The sequence below is a fragment of the Lactuca serriola genome, chromosome 1 (assembly GCF_051521515.1).
Source record: "Lactuca serriola cultivar US96UC23 chromosome 1, Lser_US96UC23_V15, whole genome shotgun sequence".
NCBI classification, from domain to species: Eukaryota; Viridiplantae; Streptophyta; class Magnoliopsida; order Asterales; family Asteraceae; genus Lactuca; species Lactuca serriola.
This window is the reverse complement of record NC_136408.1, coordinates 127,045,337-127,056,846: the sequence shown is the minus strand read 5'-3', so window position 1 is coordinate 127,056,846 and position 11,510 is coordinate 127,045,337.

The following is an 11,510-nucleotide window of genomic DNA, read 5'->3' as shown; positions in this document are numbered from 1 at the left end:
GATGTCATGTTTGATCATCTTCCTAAGAAGATGATTGAAGCGATCGAACGTTTGAGTCACGGTTTCTTCGGCTCCCTGCTTGAATTCACCAAACTCGGACAAGAGAAAGGTTTGAATGGAGTGTTCACGATCTTCGTCCGTAGAATACAATTCTCGTAGCCTGTCCCATACTTCTTTGGCAGTTGTGCATGAACTTACCAGCCTGAAAGTGTCAGATTGAAGAGCGAATCTGATTAATCTCAATGCTTTGATATTGCACTGAAATTTATCTTTTTCGTCTTGGGCAATATCTTTAACATCTTTCAAAAGATCATTATACTCTTTTTGAGTTTTAATAATTCTTGAAGTTGCAGAATGAGCGAAGGGTCCAGAAACGATTGCTTCCCAGATGAGGTATCCATTGTCCTCATATCCTATATCATAATCTTCAAAGTGATGCGCCCAGACTTCATAATCATGGGTGTAAAGGATGGGAATCTTCGTTGTTGATCCAATGTTGTTCGAAATATTAATGGGATTGGATTGCGACTCGTCCATACTTGATCGAATAACCTGTTCAAAGATCAGACTTGTAATATATCAAATTAGGGCAAAACAATAAATATCGAGTTACGTCAATTATGAGATGACGGCTCAATAAATATCAGTAAATGCGGAATAACCCTAATCAAGACCTTTTTAACAGAAAAGAAGTGTATCAATTACACAGTCTCCTACTCTGATACCAATTGATAAGTTAATAAAAACTTGAAGATCGATTAGATCTTTATAACAGGTAAAATAATAAACAAGAAAACTGTAAAGAACACAAGTATGGATGAAAGTATGTTGAATGATTAATCAATAAACCTCAGCAGAGCTCGATAAAGAACTTCTACTGTAGAGGATTTAGGGTTTACAAGAACGATAAAGAAATAATCTGTGATCTATCGTAATTGCTCTAATCGCTCCTATTAATCATTAACCTAATATGCATGCAAGCACATTAATTTATATTAAACCCTATCAGCTCACGGTTGGACAGGCCCATACCGGAGTTACAAAACTTGGACTAATAAACGAGCCCATTGGACGCAACACAAAACTCTACCCAACAGCGACAATGATTGTTATTGTTAAAATTATAAGAACAATACATAGAGGTAGATTTAAAACCAGGTTGAGATCTATTTCAAACTTCAATATTTGATTTATATTGATGATTAAATAGACATGTGAGAGTCTTAGAATATTTGCTAAAAATCACGAGTTATCTTATTAAGTTAAACTCCATTTGTGAAAAAGAAGAAGCACTACAAACGGTAGTTGATAATCTAAGAATTTGACTTTTTAGAATGGAGTTTAATAATAGTTAAAACATACAAGGTAAAGACTCAATAGATTTAGAAGAGTAATTATATATTGTTGAAAGTGCGCTACTGGAAATTTGAAAGTGAACACTAAGTTTTGCAATGCTTTATATTTTAGAATCTTTATAGATTATAAAACTATATTGAAGCAAAGTACACAAATAATGAATGTTTTGAATTACAAGCGTTAAATATGTCTTATAAACATGTTTGAAGTAGAAATCTGCATAAATATCATGTTGTGTTTTCGAGAAAACACATTAAAGTAAATTACAATGTCTAAATGAGAAAGTGGTCAAAGAGTCAAAACAAAAGTGGTTTGAAAGATCCGATGAAGCTTTTACACGTAATATGAACTTCAGTGTCATATGTCTATGTTTTATAGCATAGAATTTAAACACTTTTATAAAAGAAAATGTTTCTATGTTTTTCGAAAACGTGCCAAAATGGTAATCAAGGTTTAAAATGGTTTCTATACCCTTTAAAAGCACATCTATCCATTGAAATGGATTTGAAATGAAATTGAAATAGCAAGGTAAAAACCAATATTGGTTAAGTTGAGTTTTGGAGAAAAGAGTTAAATTAAAGCAAGTTGTCAAAAGAGTTTTAGCGAGAATATGGCATAAATTGTTAGGAAATGTCTACTAAGTTGAATGAAGTGGATATAAAATATTTTATCGATGATAAATAAAACCGATGAAACGAAATAACTTTTCGATGGAAGATTAAGAAGTAACGAATAATTATGTTAGTATAGCTAATCATACTTAAATACTAAGGTGAGTACAAGGTGAGTACCGATGTCTTTTCCCCAAGATAAAGGGCAAGAAAATTTGTTAGTAAGACGTTTTATGGTGTCAATGCAGTTTATGACCCTTTATAGAGGTCAAAGGTATATCCTATGTTAAGTTTTAAGCTCAAGGTGGAAACAACATAGAGTTAAATCGTAGAGTATTAATAAGGTCTCACGTATGGGTAGCAATGGGTTAACCCTCTGTGTCTCCTCGTGAGTCGAATCTGGAATGTCCGCTAATGGTATCCAAGTGATTACTTAGTGGCGACTCATCTACCTCCTTACGCGATGCTCCAATTATCATTCGTGTAGATATCGAAATGCTTTTTCCTAGTCGTAACTCTAGTACGAAGACGATGAAGAGGTATTGAGGAATAATTGGTATAGGTTTCGACTTAAGATTATTACTAGTGCATATCTAGCTACTAATCTTACATCTAAAGTCAATAGTTACCAAGGAATACCCATTCTTAGTACTATGTGCATTGCTTCTAGAGCGGCTAGTGATATAACCTAAGTGGTTATCCTAGCAATTGATAAGGGGTAAGAGTATTTCTAAATAAAGACATTGTTATAAAAGTGCACTTAGTTTCTAAGTGTATCTAGATGAATGCCTATAATATGCAATGCCCGTACGCACACCGAAAAACATTGTTTTTCAAAAGTTCAAGCTGAAAATCGTTTTGAACATAATTCTACTATAACCGTTTCAAGCCTCGCATTATGTTTCCTTAATTAAGCATAGTTGGCCAGGCTATACTTAATTAAAGTCCAATAATGCGTACTCGAATTAGTTATACTAGTAGTACGTTCGGTATTTTAAAAACATTTTGATTTTTTTTGGCTATAGTTGTGGTTCCCCAAAGGAAAACCGGTATTCTCTATAATCTTCGGCTCTGATACCATTTCCTGTCACACCCCGCTAAAGCGGAAACACAGGGCGTGGCAGTACAAAGGGTTTCATAGCAAAAGTTAAAAGACAACACCAACCATAGTATTAAAAATCATTACAATTTTACAATGGGTTTGAACATCTTTGAAAAGAAATTACAATGAAAATTGGAATACAACACATGCAAATGCTCCTAACAGTGAAGTGTCCCTAAGTGCCACTTACTCGATGATTCCTGAAAAAGCATGTAAAATGAGCGTAAACTATGAAAATAGTTGGTGAGTACTCACAAGTTTGAAAATAATATTGGTTTCATGAATCGAAATCAAAGTTTTGATAAGAGTTTCCAATAACAAAAGTATATTGTTAAAATGAGTAAATAAGTTTGTATAAACAAAGTTCAGAGTTCTTTTTCACCTTGAGAAATAAAGTATGTTGCCTAAAAGAAACGCAACGATCATATCCACATGGGAAATAAAGTTTGTTACTAAAATGAGTAATCAAGTTTCATTGCTACAAGGAGAAAACAAGTTTGTTACTATAAGAAGCAACCAAGTTTGTTGGTAAAACAAGTAAATAAGTATTTAGTAACAAAAGTTCGTTGTTATAATGAGATACCAAGTTCATTGCTATAATGAGAAACAAGTTGAATGCTATTATTGATAACAAGTTTATTACTATAACGAGAAACGAGTTTGTATGTGTATGAGCAAACAATGAGTCTCAACCAAACCTATGACTGAAGCCCTATCGAGATCTATGCTTATTGTTCCATAGATGAATATGGTATCATGCACTCCAACAATAGGGCAAGTGAGGAGTTGTCAATTCCTAATAGCGATATCCATAATGGCCATTGGCTCAAAGAGTTAATGGTTAGAGATAAGGGAAGGGCCTTAGTACGATAAGTTCTCATGTTCCGTGTTGCATAGACATACATAAAGAAACATAGCAATACAATAGCAATCGTGTTTGATACAAATCAATTTAAATACAATATGCAAATAGTAGTTTTTCTGGACATGCTTTTCCACCCCAAAACATAAAAACTGAAAATAGGGGAGTGCGTGAATACTCACAATATGCAAAATAATGTAATCAAGTTTATACGAGTCAATTAAATACAACGAACATAAATAGTTTAGGACATGCTTTTCCACACCAACACAGTTAAAAACCGAAAATAGGGGATTGGTGAGTACTCACAATATGCATTGAGATGATGCAAATGATGCATTGATCTATGCTCCACTGGTACCACTATCGTTTTCCTACAACGATGTTACACACTAATGAGTCTCTAATCGAAATCTAACACTAGTATACATAGTACTACAATAGAATTATGCCAACATTGTGTTAAAATTTAATATTGATAAAACATTTTTCTATGGAAATTAAGTGTCAAAGAATCAATTGTTATATAACAATTTAAGTGGAAAAATTTCCATTATTGAAATGTTAATATTTAACATTTTAGAAGTGTTCCAATGATTAAATATTCAAAAACTAAATCAATTTAGTTCTAAAATTTCCCAAAGTTTGCATTTCAGTTTTAATTGAACTCAAAGACCTTAAGATAAATTTTCTTGACTTTTTGATTTGTCTAATTATTTTTCACCATTTAATTCCTTGAATAAACATAAAATCATGGAAAAATAGTAAAAAACTAATAAAAATGACCAAACATCAGATTTTGGTTCTAACTACGTTAAAAGACTTCCAGATAAATTTTAATGGTTTATAGATATGTATAACCAATTTTCATATATTTAATTCACTAAATAGATACAAATTCATGAAAAATAGAAATCAGTTTCTGAAATTACCCAAACTTTTTCTATTACTGTTATTAAACATTATGAAGCTGGGAAAAATATAAAAATTTATTTCTAAACTGTTTAACCAAATTTTCTGATTTTTGAGCATTTATTCAAATAAAAATTGAAATAAATAGGAAACAGTTTCCAAAATTGCCCAAGACTTTTTTAACACTTTTACTATACATGTAGAAGCTGTGAAAAATATAAAAGATATTTTTAAATTAGTATTTCTATTTTTCATTGTTTTATCCTCTTAAATAATCATTAATTGGAGAATAATTATTAAACAGTTAAAGTAAATTACCAAAATTTTTTTCTAACATCATTTACAGTGTAAGTAATCTGGAAAAAAAAATACCAAAAGTGGTTTTCATATTGTATAATCCGGTTTTGGGTATTTATGTGTATTTAAGTGTATTTAACCTTAGAAAATAGGAGAAAAATAGTATACAGTTGAGAAAAATCATCTAAATATTTATGTAACCTCCTACTGTATAAAATGATGCTCTGGTAAAATTTCATGAATTTTGGATAAACATAACTATTTTTACTATTTTTAGGCCTTTATAATTACTAAAAATTGGAAAAAATAGAAAGACATGATCAAAAATTCTGAAATTATTTTTCTAAGTGGTTTTGTGATTTATTATACCCAAACAAAAAGAAAATGGAAAATCATACTAAACAGCAACATAAATCGATGAAATTTAATTAGAGGTCATTATTCGCCATAGGAGTCATCCAAGAATTTATTCCGGATTTATCGACCTCTGGAAGTATTTTATATGATTTATTTCCGTATTTTATTGCATTAATTATAATAATTCGAGATAAATGAACTATCTTCTGGAATTTTACAGAGCATCTTATTTTGTTGATGAGAATCTGGGAAAAATCGGATTTGGTCAGAAAATGATTTTTAGATATTTATTTGGAAATAAATCTTTCATTAACATATTTGAAAGCTTTTTAACAACTTTGATCATCAAGTATCTAAGCTTGAAGATAATCACGTGCATGTTGTTTTGAAGACCATTCATGAGTTTGAAATGTTCAAAAATCGTTTTTGATAGAAAACTTTGGATGCATGTGGTGATTTTTACCCAAAACTTGTATAAAAGGGCATTATGTTGATTTTGACTTAGGTTTTGGTCCTTGGATTTCACCATTAACAACATGCATGTTGTTTTTGGGTGAAATCCTACCATCATCATCATCAAAACAGTGAGTTTGTGTGTGTGTGTATGTTTATGTGTTCATGATCTTTCATTAGAATGGTGTAGAAGAACAAAGAAATGCAAGGAAATCCATGAAAACTTGAAGGAAAATGAAAGGAAATCGTGTTCTACCTTAATGAACACCATTAGATGATGAAGATTTTGAGTATGAGGTGTGTTCTTGGACTTATTCTCTGGAAAATTTCATGAGTATGGAGAAACGAAGAGAGAAATGGAGTGGTGGTGATGAAGAGTGTGAGAGAGAATGAGGGGTAGAGTGAGAGAGAAGATGGAGTGTAGGGGGAAATTAATTGAGTGTGTTGGGAAGAGGAGAGGGAGGGGAATCCGACTTTTGAGGGTATAATATCCCTCTCTCCATTTTTCTTTATAAATATTCAAATCTTTTATAAAAATTATCCAACTTTTTATAAAATGTGCACCTTAACCTAGTTTTTATGCATAAAACTCTTCATTTTTGACATATAAATTAAGAGTAATTGTTAATGAGTTCAATTTTATTTCCTTAAATGCATTTTTATAATTTTAATTATTATAAGATAATATTAGAAGCTTCATAATTATTTTTATAGAATTTTTAAGGTTAAAGTTTGTGAATATGAGTTTTTAGGGTATTTAGGGTTTTTAAGAGTTTGTAAGTCTTGGATATCAAAATTATTTAAATTTTGAGACTTCAAATTATTTTTGTGTTTTCTAAATCTTACTCAAGTTATAAATAATGATTGTAATTTATTTTTATCGGTTTATTGGCATTCTATGTAGTGATTCCGAGATTCAAGCGAAATTGAGGAATCAAGTATACTAGTCCTAGTCTTCAACTTTGACTTAAGTTTCTATGTGACTTTGACCTAATTTCTACTACTAGGTCAAGTGCATGATGTGTGTATATGATTCATGAAATGTTGTTCGAGTCAAAGAGTGACCCAAATATGGATAGTCACTACAGCTCAGTAGATGTAGAATTCACATATCAATGTGAAATCTAAGTACACTATCCATTGATTCTATATGTGCAACTAAGTCTAGTCAAATCTAGAACCGACTCGAATTTTGACGGTTGTCACACCAGGGAAAGCATCACAGAAAACCACACCTGCCAAAACAGGTCAATTCAATCAGCCAGGTGCTCCAATTATTACACATGGATTTATTCGGTCCGGTCAATGTCCTAACCATCAACAAAAATTCATACTGTCTAGTTGTGATCAATGAATTCTTGCTTTTCACGTGTGTCTTCTTCGTATCTAACAAAGCTGGGGTATCTAATCTGATTAAGAAGTTCATCGTAATGATGGAGAATCAAACCAATAACCGGGTGAAGGCGCTTCGAACAGATAATGGAACATAATTCAAGAATGTCATTCTTGATCACTTTTGCATAGAAAAGGGAATCATGCGTCAATATAGTTCCGTTCGCATGCCTCGACAAAATGGTGTTGCTAAATGGAGGAATCAAACATTGCAAGACGCTGCAAGGACGATGTTTTGTGACTCAAAGCTGTATTTTTTTTTACTGAGGCGATCAACACAGCATGTTATGTTTAAAATCGTGTTCTGATCAACAAAGCTCAGATGAAGACTCCGTATGAAATTCTATATGGTCACAAGCTATCTGTCAGTCACTTTTGAGTATTTGGCTGCCCTTGTACCCTTCTTAACCTGGAGTCCAACCCAAAGCTCAATGCCAAAGTTGATGACTGTTATTTTGTGGGCTATACTGATGGGTTTTGAGCATTCTAACACTTCCTAAGTGTACATGCAACCCTAATAACCTTGGATCTATGTTTGTCTAATAATCATGCAAAGTTGTTTTTCCAAGGTTATGAACCTATCTAGCATACATGGGGTACAATTTTCTTTGTATAAAAGATAGAACTACATACCTTGTTGTTGAAAGCGTTCCTTGAAACCTTGTGAGCCTAGCACCTCAAGTGTGATGCCTCAAATGCTTCACACAACACCAAATGCAAAGTATAAACTTGAGAGAATACTCTAACACACTCAAAATCGGCCAAGCCCTCTTGTTTCTCTAGTGTGTCACTAGTGTAGCCTATTTTGGGGAGAGACATGGTCCTTATATAGTGTGTTGCATTAGGTAAAACCCTAATGTAACATGACTCTTCATTTCTCAATCCATGGGTTAACTCCATGGAGCATCCTATGGGTGGAACCCAACTTGATAATCCATGGAGCCCTTTAGCCCACTATATAAGATATGGAAGATTTACATAATCTACCCATATATTTAATTAGTTATTCTTTTGATCACTTAATTAATTCTAAATTTATTCTTGATCAAAACTAATTAAATAATATTATTAATATATTAGAACTTATAATATATTAATAAACCATATGTGTTATTTCTCTCATTTAGTTTATCCAATTGCATGGTGCCATGCAACCCAAATGAACCATGCCGGGTCGGGTCAAATATTTACCAGAAATAGTTATGGACTTAGACACCTTATCCAACAATCTCCCACTTGGATAAGTCTAATAACTATAACTGCAATACTTCAGGAACCGATCAGCAATCGTAGTTCTTTCAAGGTCTCTCGGAACTGAGAAGATGTTGATAGGCCATTTAAGATAAGTGATCATATAATCCTCTGTTCTAGATATCAGCCGGACGAATACATGGAACATGGTCTTACTTATTGTCCAACATTTGTTTCCCGACTTCCGATTTGTTTGACATAGAACTTAACTGAACACATCAATTTAGTTCTGACCGAGCCTAGTACATAGGTCAAAACACAATCATCGAGGGGCCCAGATATCAACTTCTAATCCAAGGAGGAATAGATAAACTTCGACTCATATGTTTGTTCTACCACTCATTGAATTACACACAAAAGCACGTTTTATAACATCGAGTTACCAATGCGTCTTCGTACAATCAATGCATAACCAACTCGTAAGTAACAAGTCATATCTCTAGGTTTGAAGACTTATATGATATTACCGTCTCACGATCACTCGAGATAGAATTCCATGAAGTGATTCTAGTGAGCGTGGGTTGAGTCCAATGCTCAGAACTTATGAGCACTCATGATTGTTGTATCCATGTCCAACACCTTAGACCTCTGCAACCAGTCATGACAGTCTTGATTCACACCTACTTCCGACATATGACCGACTGTGGAGGTTCGAATAATATGATATACCAAACATAATTATTCTGGAAGTCAAAACATGCAAAAGAAATATAGTAAACGATTGACAAAAGATAGTAACACTTTACTCATAAATAAACAAAACCTTTATTCATCATCAAATGTCAATTACACTTTACAAATTTCACTATTTATCTAACTACTAAAACTTATATCATGCTTCAGCCCTATGCTCCGAGCATGCTGGAGATGCTTAACCCTACTCAGTCCCTTCGTGAGGGGATCTACTGGGTTCTCATCCGATGATACCCTCTTTGCCACGAGGATTCCTTCTTCTATGCGATGTCTTATGAAATGATATTTTCTGTCGATGTGGCTGGATCTTCCGTGATCCCTAGGTTCCTTGGCTAAGGCAACAACACTTTCACTATCACAGAAAATTTTCATGGGCTCCTTTATAGCTAGTTAACTCTAAGGTCTCCAATGAAGTTCTTTAGCCATATAGCCTCCTTTGCTGCCTCGCTTGTTGCTATATACTCTGATTCACAAGTAGAATCAGCCACTGTCTCATGCTTCGAACTCTTCCAAGTGATTGCTCCTCCGTTTAAGGTAAAGACCTAGCCCGACTGAGAGCGGAAATTATCCTTATAAGTTTGGAAGCAAGCATCACTATACCCTACAACTCTCAAGTCATCACCCCACCGAGGGTAAGGACCCAGTCCTTAGTCCTCCGTAGATACTTGAGGATATTCTTTACCGCAGTCCAGTGTGCCTTGCCAGGATTCCCCTGATACCTGCTAACCATGCTCAAGGCAAAGGCTAGATCAGGTCGAGTACACGTCATAGCATACATGATCGAGCCTACTGCTGAAGCATAAGGTACTTGACTCATTTCTGCTATCTCAGCCTCGGTACTTGGGCTTTGTGTCTTACTCAATCTGGCGTTACTCTTGATGGGTAAATCTCCTTTCTTGGAGTTCTGCATGATGAATCTCTTCAACACCTTGTCCAAGTATGTACTTTGACTAAGTCCAATTATTCTTTTACTCCGGTTTCTCAAAATCCTTATCCCTAGAATATAGGCAGCTTCTCCTAGGTCCTTCATAGAGAAACACTTCCCAAGCCAGGACTTAACTTCCTGCAGAGTTGGGATGTCATTTCCTATGAGTAGTATGTCATCCGCATACAATACCAAAAAGCTAACTATACTCCCACTAGCCTTGACATACACACAAGATTCATCTTCACTCCTAGAAAAGCCAAATTCCTTGACCTTTTCATGAAAGCAAAGATTCCATCTGCGAGGTGCTTGCTTTAATCCATAAATGGATTTCTCAAGCTTACACACCCTATTAGGGTACTCGTTGCTGACAAAATCTTCTGGCTGACTCATGTAAACATCTTCAGTCAACTTTCCATTAAGGAAAGCGGTTTTGACATCCATTTGCCAAATTTCATATTCATGAAATGCAGCTATGGCTAACATAACCCTAATAGACTTAATCTTGGCTACTGGAGAAAAGGTCTCATCATAGTCCACTCCAGGAATTTGAGAGAAGCCCTTTGCAACCAGTCTAGCCTTATAAGTGTGTACATTACCATCCATGTCGGTCTTCTTCTTGAAGATCCATTTGCACCCTACAGTCTTACGACCTGGTACATTCTCAACCAAGTTCCAAACTTGATTGTCATACATGGATTGTATCTCGCTATCCATAGCCTCTTTCCATTTAGCAGACTCAGGGCTTGCCATGGCTTCCGTGTAGCTGTTAGGTTCATCTAGACCTACTAGTGTCTCATCACTAATAAGTGTCTCACCTTCCGTAGTAATATGGAAACCATAGTAATGCTCAGGTGCATTCCTAACTCTCGTGGAACGCCTCAGAGGTACAAACTCGTCAATTGGCTCAACAGGAGTTTCTTCCTCAAGTTGAGGGCTAGGGTTTGAAGTTCCTTCACCACTTGTCTCTTGAAGTTCTTCAAGGTCAATTTCCCTCCCACTGTATCCTTGGCTTATATATTCTCTCTCTCGAAAGACTCCTCTTCTTGCTACAAAGACCACATTATCACTAGGTCTGTAGAAGAGGTAACCAAAGGATCTTTGTGGGTAGCCGATGAAAATACACCTCTTGCTTCGGGGTTCTATCTTATCATGAGACTTGCGCCTCACAAAAGCCTCGCAACCCCAAATCTTGATGTGGTCTAGTTTGGGTACTTTACCAGTCCACATTTCATGAGGAGTTTTGGCAACTTTCTTTGTAGGGACTAGATTAAGAATATGGGCGGCAGTCTCTAAGGC